Source organism: Grammomys surdaster, unplaced genomic scaffold (assembly GCF_004785775.1).
Source record: "Grammomys surdaster isolate TR1022 unplaced genomic scaffold, NIH_TR_1.0 126091, whole genome shotgun sequence".
Lineage (NCBI taxonomy): Eukaryota > Metazoa > Chordata > Mammalia > Rodentia > Muridae > Grammomys > Grammomys surdaster.
The window spans coordinates 3,608,155-3,615,478 of NW_021620899.1; positions in this window are offsets into that span (position 1 = coordinate 3,608,155).

The window sequence follows — 7,324 nt, forward strand, 5'->3', positions numbered from 1 at the left end:
GAAAGATAGTAAGCCTCTGGATTCAACACTTTGAAAGGATCTTGAATTGTAACTGCAGTACCCTGAGGAAACTGACACAGCACTCGGTCGCTTTCATCTTGCTGGTCTTAAACTCTTTCTGACCGAAAGCATCTGAGTTTTCACTCGCATAGAGCCAGCAGGACTTAAAAGCTTCTGTGAAATTTTCTTTGAGCATATGGTTATTTCAGTTTCCATTTTGCTCAAGAACTATTGACTGCAGAAGGTCTCTGAACTATGTGCCTTGTTCAGAACTGAAGATGCTACTTTCTGTGTTGTTAAGTTCAGAGATGTGGCACATAGCCTGGTGAGAGGAAGGAAGATGGACAGACACAGAAACACTGGAGCTGGCATTAAACCCTGCAAATAGCAAAAGCCATTGCCTCCATGACTTAAAGAAATAAAGTATGGGAAGGAACACACAGAATTGTTGCATTCCAGAAATAGAAATACTAACAAACGCATAATCAATGTAATTGTTTTTTCTTGTGTATTGATATACTTCCCAATATTGATATCTAGGCATTTGATGATCTGTGTGTGTGTTTGTGTGTGTGTGTGTGTGTGTGTGCACATGCGCACACACTAACCACAATTTTATGCACACATAAGTGCATATTTATCTAAGAGCTATGTAAGAAGTCGAAATGAGTGGTGTTCTCTAATATTGTCCTTTAAGAAAACATAAACATGGAACTTTTCATAAATATTTTATAAACAGAATATTTTTATCTCTAGAGAAATAAATTGTTTATGTTTGCTAATTATTTTTACTTACAAGTTCATTTGAGTTCCAATAATAATATGTCTACTAATATAAGTATAAAAGGCTTATAAAAATGTGTATTTAAAATGTGTACTATATATCTTTTATGGGTTAGTTATTGCACGTCCTTTTAAATTTTCAAGTGCTGAAGATTTGGCCCCAACTGGCAATGTTACTGATCAGGATGGTGTTAACATCATCTATGGGTTGGCCATTGACTAATTTATATTGAAAGGCGTATTAGGAGATAGGTCTTCTTCGTGGAAGTAGTCATTGAAGATCTCTCTGTCTCTCTCTCTCTCTCTCTCTCTCTCTCTCTCTCTCTCTCTCTCTCTCATTCTCTCTCTCTCATTCTCTCTCTCTCTCTCTCTCTCTCTCTCTCTCTCTCTCTCTCTCGGATGTTATAAAGTAATGAGATTCACGACTTCATATCCTCTTCCATGATGTTTCTGTTGTTTCATGGGCCCAGAAACACTGAAACCAGACAACTATAGTCTGAAATCGGGAGCCTAAGTAAACCTTTCCGCTTATAAGTTGTTTTATTTGGGTACTCTCCCATGGTGCTTTAAAAAAAAATACATCACATGCTGCAAACATTCTCCTTAACATAAGGCCCAGCTCTCAGTTGCCTTGGCAAGACAAAAAGGAAGATAGAAGGCACACATGAGAGTTCAAGATATGCTATCAAGAAATTCAAGTAATTTTAAAAGGTGTAACATCATTATAATTTAAATAGAATTCTAAGTTTTCCTCCAAATCTAGTTAGGATATGTTAGCAGTGGCTTATCAGTCCAAAAATTGCTTTAATATCAGAACTCTAATGATATTGTAAACAAAAGGACAAATTCATCAGGTACATCAGTAGAAATGAGAAGCATAAATCCTTAAAGAGGGTTTCATAGTGGCTGGTAGGGATTCTTCATTAATTAAGAGTACTAGTAGCTCTTACTAAGGACTCAGACTAAGTTCCAGTACCCACATGGAGGCTAACAACTGTCTGTAACTCCAGTTCTAGATTATCTAATGCTATCTTCTGGCCTCTGCGACGGACATTTGTGGTATACAGTCATCTTTACAGTCTACTCTTACACACAAAATAATTTTTTAAAAATTCTTAAATATTTAAAGACTTACATTAAAAATAAAATTTTGATGAAAATTTAAGCCATAATGTCTAAATTATGCTTCTATTTGCTAATTCATTTTAGCAAATCTAGATAGATAGGATTATTTAGCTTTATGAGCATTTTTTTTACTTTTAATCAAACGGACAATATATAATTATCTTCCTACTCTGCTACCTAAGACAAATACTAGAATTAAATGAGGGAAATATTTATTAGGAAGAATATTTTTTATGTAGATCCATTTAGTATTTCAAGGGATTTGTTTCCGTAAAGTACATGTGTGTACTTACAGCTAAAGTCACCCCCATAGACTGCTCTAAGTTCCTGCTCCCACCAGCCACCAATTTTCATTCATTCTCTTGGCCTTCTGTCTTTAGCCACACCTGATCCTGTACCCTGCCCACCATTCCCCTCCTCATCCCCTCTCTCATGCAGTTCCCTCCCTCCATTTGCCTCCAATAACTATTTGAAATAGACAGAATCTCGACAAATGCAGACATCCCTCAACTGAATATGAATATCAAAATTGTAGTTTGTTTAGACAGTGGAATATTATTCAGCTGTTAAAATCAAAGACATCATTAATTTTGTAGACTAATGCAGACAAGAAAATATCTTCCATCCTGAATAAGGTAACCCAGACCCCAAAGGACATAAATGGTATGTACCCATTATGGCTACATCCTGAATCCAGGCAGGACCCCTAGTGGAGGGATAAGAACACTAACCCACCCACATATCTTTCAACCCAAAATGTGTCATCTCTACAAGAAATACAGGGACAAAGAAGGAGTAGAGGCTGAGGAAATGACCAAGCAAAAACCAGTACCACTTGAGACCAATCCCATGGGCAAACACCAATCCTTTACATTATTAATGATATTAATGATACTCTGTTATGCTTGCAGACATGAGCTTAGCATAACTGTCCTAAAAAACTAGTACATGTGTGTTTCTTCTGGTTCTACTACACTTCATTTATCTAGAAGAACTACCTCATGAGTCAATACCTAGTCCAGTATTGCAAAGAAACATATTGTCCTTTGGGCCTATAGTATAGGAACATTCTACCTGGGGTTGGGCAGAGTTCAAAGCAGAAACAGAAACTGGCAGGGGACAGGAAACCTAAATAAGCACATGGAAAAAAATGTAAGTATCCATGCAAGAAAAGTGACTCTGGGAAAACGACGAAATGCCATCCATCAGTGATGCTCTCAGGGATGAGACATGCAATTATTTCATGCTTCATTGAGAAACATTTTTAAATGTTGCCAATCATAGTTGTAAAACAGCATGGATTTAATATGTAGTTCTATTTCAGACATAGTCAAGAGACAGTTGTCTGATGATCTTAATGATGTAGAGGGACTTGTATGTCAAAAAGCTAAAATTTCAAACCATAAATCACAATGGTTTTGGCAAGGGTTTGGGTGTATGTATTTCTGTTTGGAGATGAAGGAGAGAGGACAAACCCAGAGAGCTTAAAGATGCAATTAAAAGGCAGAATGGGTAACATGAGTGGTCTTATAGATAAGAGGGCATAGTTGGGTAGAATGGGGAACAGACAGGGGTGTGATGACATGATCACACTTTCTGGCACTCTGGATTAATCATCTTTCTGAAGCAGCCCTGGCTTGAATGTCTGGCTGAGTTTTAATTATCACTACAGTCTTCCATGCCCCTAACGTTACAGAGTCCAAAACAGACTTCAAAAGAGGAAATCATACTAAGGTCTCTGTTTGTGCCTGGATAGTTCTCCATGGCCTTTACTGGCATCTCAAAGAAAATGTACAGTGAGATGTATAGAAATTGTATATTCTTAGATTCTAAGATTCATCTATGGGCTAATATTTAAGTAAATATCATGTTAAAATGTTAACAATAGAATCTTTTTTCTTTAATATTCATTCCGTCTCCACTGACCTTCCAATAGAACTAAATACTGCATAACTGTCCTAAGAGGATTAATCATTTCTTTATTACTAGTCAGAAATTATTTCCCCAAATGTCAAAGCTTGCCTTCCAATAACTCACTTCTGCCTTCCATAGATGCTTGGTTGTATGCCCAAGCCCTCTCTTCGACCTCAGCAGAATGACTTGGCTGCAGTGCAGGCTGTCCTTGAAGACCACCTGGGAGCCTGACTGTGCCCAGTGCGGCAGCCTGTCAGGAACAGGCGACTGCCAGCACAGACCAGGAAACACCTGTGTCTCACAGTCTGCACTGGCCACTCTTCCATGTTCAAGTGTCTTTTAAAACACAGGTCAAGTTAGTCCCTGATTTAGTGTAGATGCTGATATTTCTCAGCTCATCACTATACTCTAAAGACTTAAGAACTTAGGAAATGGAGGAAGGAAATCAGACATGAGTAAAGCTTCCTTCAGTTCTCATAGCGTCAATTATAGAAGCAGGACCTTATTCTCTGACCATTCAGATACATACAATACCATTGCTGTTATACAATTTCACACACGCGCACACACACACACACACACACACACACAGAGAGAGAGAGAGAGAGAGAGAGAGAGAGAGAGAGAGAGAGAGAGAGGAGAGCATACACAGCAACTCAGATACCCCTCATATAAACAGATTATTTTGAAGCATGTTCAGTGCAATTTAGTTAGTTTAAAGTAACTAGTTACATAAGAATTTAGTTTCAATCTCTGGCCATGCACTAGACACTGGAGGACCAGGCAAGACCTTTGCCTTTAAGTAGCAGTAGCTCTTAAATGAAAGGTTAGAAATATTCAGTGCATTAAGTAAAATATGGAACAGACAAATGCCCAAACCTATGAAATTCTTCTCTTTTTTAATTTTTTTTATTTTATTTTTATTTAAACAATGAGAATTTCATGCATGTATTTAACGGAGTAAAATCACATCCTCCTCCTCCATTTCTCCCCTCCAAGTTTTCTTATATCCCCTTCAACATATCTTCCTGCCAACTTCATGGATTTTTGGTTGGTTGGCTTTGTTTTGTTTTGTTTTGTTTTGTTTTGTTTTGTTTTGTTTTGTTTTGTTTCATTTCGTTTCGTTTTGTTTTACCAAAAGGTGCTATGCAGGCTGCTAGGGGAGAAAACACATCACTGGTCTTACCCACTACTGGATCCTGAATAGTGCAATATAGACTTCCCATGTGTCTACTGTTGTAGTAGTGGCACAACTAGATGGAATAACAACCCACTTTAATTGGATTTGAGGTCTGTACCTCAGGAGAAAATTCAGTAGCTGGTATTTAGTCCTAGTCAAAAGCTCACCACAAAGGAGGTCATAATCCCTAAGCTAAAGCTACTGCTGCTGCCAGTGTCAACTTAGCTTCTAAATGTATATGCTTATACCCATACACCCAGACTTCTTTCAGTCTTACAGCAGCTTCTTTTTCCAGTAGATTGCAATGTAGCAAAGCATAATTATTTTAAGTACTGACAGTAAGATTCTCAGTGCTTAGCCCTTAACAGGAAGGACATTTTTATCACCTCTAATCTTTCCATACCCCAAAGCTCAGAAAACATCACAAAAGAGAAGGTTAAAAATATTGCAAGAGCAAAAATATGGGAAAATGCTATAAAATACTATCTTCTAGATGATGTGGCTATCACCTCATGAACTCACAGCTGCTGGGGCTACCTGCTCAAGTCAGATCAAAGCCAGGAAAAACTCCAGCATAGCTGAGATACGTGATTTCCAGGACCCAACTCTTACTCACGGGCTCTTGGCAGTTAACAGTTGCTGAAGGAGGGAGAAGATGTGTTCACTATTTCCCATGCTCACATGAACTGCACCACACTTATTCATGATAGGCAGCTCTGAATGGACGTACTGTCATATAAAAAATGCACTTACTTTATTTTTCAAAACATGCACTTAGGAAATCTTCCAACCAAGACCTTCCTCCTATACTAAAAAATTAAAATTCTAAACAATGTCTAAAAGTTAATTATCTTACCTTTGAAGGTTAATTTCAGACAGCCGTGGTTGCTATTTAAACAAAGGTAAAAGTCCATCCAATTTTTTTAACATGTGGAAAATGTTCCTTCTATATGACCGTAAGTTGATTTCTCAGCATTCCTTTTGCTTATACATCATGGGGAGATCTTGTTGATGTCTCTTTGCCAGGGAGCTGATGAGCAGTGTCAAGAGTCACTAGTGGTTTGTCATTGATATGTAAATACAGATTTGTTATTAGATTGTTTGCTTTTTTTATAATCCTACATCTATTTTGTGAAGACCAGAGTTGCAATTTGGAAGGAGGGTGGGAGTGTAGGAAAGAGAGAGAGAAATGAAGGAAAGAAGGAAGGGAGGGAGAGAGGAAAGAAGGGAGGGAGGGAAGGAGGGAGGAAAGGAGGGAGGGAAGGAGGGAGGGAGGGAGGGAGGAAGGGAGGGGAAGAAATGAATAATGAAGAAAAAAAAATTATTTAAAAAAAAAACCAAAGTCCTCAGTTCTAATGTGTTTACTACCAACTGATAAATGAACAAGTCACTTAAAACTCAACAGTCTATTAAATGAATATGACTGATAGAACCACTTATTATATTTCTTGAGGTTAGGAATAATAGAAAGCAATCCTTGAGCACTTATTATGTATTATTAACCTGTTTAATCACTTAGTACAGTCCTTTCAGGTAGGACTTATTATTGTCTTCATTTTATGAATTAATAAAATGATGCTCCCAAAGTAAAGTGGCTTGCCTCAGGATGCCAAAGGCACCCCCCAAAACAAAAAAACAACAACAACAAAACTTATACAGAATCATACCCAGGGGATCAGCTTACAGTGAAAAGCATAGGGCTGAAATTAGCCTATCCAGCTTCTCTATTGTCAGTAAAAATGGTATAAGATGATCGACAGCTTCCTTATCCCTCCTAGAAAATGTTTGCTGAGGCACAAACCCCTCTTTCTTGATTGTAATCAGATGTTTCATCAGGAACAAGGTATCTCACTGTGCACACTGTCCATTTAAAAAACAGTGAATGAAGAACTACAATCGAAGTAATAAATATGGGTGTCATACTATAAAAAATATTTTTCCATACTCTCAGCCTCCCATTTTTATACCTGTGGGTAAGAATGACTGAAATACCTGATAGAGGGATGGAAGCTCCAAAGATAGAAAAGGGGATTATTTATTTGGGGATTAATAAGGTAACTGACAATACCTTTTATATGAAAAAATGACAGGAATTCTCAATATAAATATACCTAGACATTCTGTTTATCCCCTCAGCTTTTCTGGCTATACAGCATCCCATAAAGGCCTCTGTGTAGTTCTATTTAGATTCTACTCTTGTCAAACCCAGAGAAAAAATTTGGCTTCAGTATCTGAAGCCCTTTTAGAACACACTCAGAAAATAATATAAAATAGAGTGAAAGATGTAAGACCCATAGAATAAGAATGTGCCTTGTGTCTGTA